General features: G+C 25.5%; 1 protein-coding gene across 1 annotated transcript in view; it reads left to right on the top strand.

Moving 5' to 3' along the window:
- Positions 1,657-2,322, top strand: part of LOC107614070 (omega-hydroxypalmitate O-feruloyl transferase) — a 6,760-nt gene continuing 6,094 nt past the window's right edge. The window contains exon 1 of the mRNA XM_016316296.2: positions 1,657-1,803. The gene's annotated coding sequence lies outside the window, so the exon portion shown is untranslated. The remainder of the gene's footprint in view (positions 1,804-2,322) is intronic.

The following is a 2,322-nucleotide window of genomic DNA, read 5'->3' as shown; positions in this document are numbered from 1 at the left end:
ACATGTAGCTATATTAATATGAAAATTAAGAGTCAAAGACTCAATCTTCCTAGACCATACACCACTTATCTAATATTTTGTGTGTCGGAAATATTTGGTAACAAAAAAAAATCAGCCAAAAATAACCATAACTTGTCTTATTTAACATTTATTAATTGTTACGACAATTAATGAATGCTAAATAAGACAAGTTCTGATAGTTTTTTTTATCTTCCTAGCATTACCCGTTTTCCTGCTCTCTACAGTTACAACTTTGCCTCCAAATTAAAAAATGCTACAAATTGATACTCTTGATTTTTTTTCAAATGATTTTATAAAGTATGAACTTATATTATATATATGTTTTTATCTTAAATTTTATATAGTGTGAAATCATAATTTATATGACAAGAAATTGAGAATATCAATTAAAACAATGCCGCACATAATGTCTGCGTTCATTTAATTGCTCTTATCAACTTTGAAATTGGTACCCATGAAAATACCACTAATGTCCCTACCAAATTCCTATATTTTAATGAGGGGTCCAACCAAATATAGGTCTTTCCTAATAAAAATAAAATGATTAAGAATGGTACAAAATAGATTATGTTTTTGAATTTTCACTCTATGTGCCTTCATATCGAAAACTTAAGGGTAGGTACGGTTTATTCATGTTAATTGTGTTTTAAGAATATATAAATTAATTTATCATAAAAATATATTTTTTTATATTTTTAATATATTAAAGGTTTAATTATTCTGCTGTAGTTTCACAAAATTTTCAATTAAGTCCTTATATATATATTTTTTTAATTGAGCTCCTGTACCAATTTTTTTTTAATTGGGTCCCTATATTTTTTTCCTTTTATTTAGGTTCTTGTATCAATTCTTTTTTTTAGTTGGGTCCTTATAAAATTAAGCCAATTACTACTAAGAGGGACTTAATTGAAAAAAAAATTAGTGCAGAAACCTAATTAAAAAAAAAGGTTCTTAGAATTTAGAAAAAAAAAATATTTTATATTGTTTATCTTATATTATTTTTTAAAATATAAAAAGATAGATCAAATAGTCTCACTATTTCACATTTCAATGATAAATTTTTCTTTTTCAAATTCCTAAATAGTACTTTTAAAGTACTAACAGCTAGCAATTTTTTTAACAAAATAGCTCAAATAAAAATGAAACATTTCCAATTGAAATGAGTGCAATTTCAATTGCATAAGATAGTATTTGATAAGTGTATTAAGAAAAAATGGGAAAAAAATTAAGATGAAACAAAATAGTGTTTGGTGGTGATATGCATGTCATAGTAATTATCTTCCTATTATCATTAGACTAGTCAGAAAAAAAATGTTAAAAAAATTTTAACCATTCATAAAAAAAAAACGCTTAAAATAAAAAAATAAAAATTTAACTAAAATGTGTCTTTAAAACACATGATAAATTTATTTTTAAATTTTTTATTTAATAAATATAAAATAAATACATTAAAAACTTAAATTTTTTATATTTTTAATAAAAAAAATTAATTTATAATTTTTAACTTATACTCTTAAAACATATGATAGATAAATCCAAAAATTAAAAGTTATACTTTGAAAATAGAACGAATATTCAACCGACCTTAATTGAAGTGTTTATTTAAAGTCTACTGTACTAATAAAAGGACGGAAACATAAGTGTATTAAATTTCAAATGAACATGTTGACCAAAATACCCTCAGCACTTATTATATAAACTTCTCTAACCATGCACCAAATGTCCAAAACAAATTTCACTTCATTAAATCATTCAACATAAAGGCTTGCATTAAAGATTCCGGTAAAACTCTTACATTGTCTTTCAAATTTCAATCATATCTGTTCCTTTTGCTATGACATGTATATATTCAACGAACCATAAGTCTAAGTTATTTGAATTATTTAGGGGTTGTTTATTCAGAAATTATTTTTAATATGGAAGGAGAGATGGTGTTTTGGACTTTGGTTGAATATTGATATTTAAAGTGTATTACAATAGTATGGAAATCATTCAACACGTCTCCCACGTGTTGGCTAAGAAGCTGCCACGTGTCCAACACGCTCCCCACGTGTTGGCCAGAATGCTGCCACGTGTCCATCACGCCCCCCACGTGTTGCAACACGCCCCCCACCTGTTGGCTTCCCATCCAAAAAATCCACCCATCTGTAATTACACTAAATACTCCCATTTTCAACAAAAACACTAATATTTTTTCCATACCAAAAAAAATTAGCCTTGTTTATTTTGTGTTTTTTTTAAAGTAATTTCTGTTTTTAGAATTTTATAAAAAAACAAAAAATATAATTTTATTAATTTTTT

Source organism: Arachis ipaensis, chromosome B08, assembly GCF_000816755.2.
Source record: "Arachis ipaensis cultivar K30076 chromosome B08, Araip1.1, whole genome shotgun sequence".
Lineage (NCBI taxonomy): Eukaryota > Viridiplantae > Streptophyta > Magnoliopsida > Fabales > Fabaceae > Arachis > Arachis ipaensis.
Note: the sequence above shows the minus strand (reverse complement) of the source record. Positions and strands in the feature narration are given on the sequence as shown.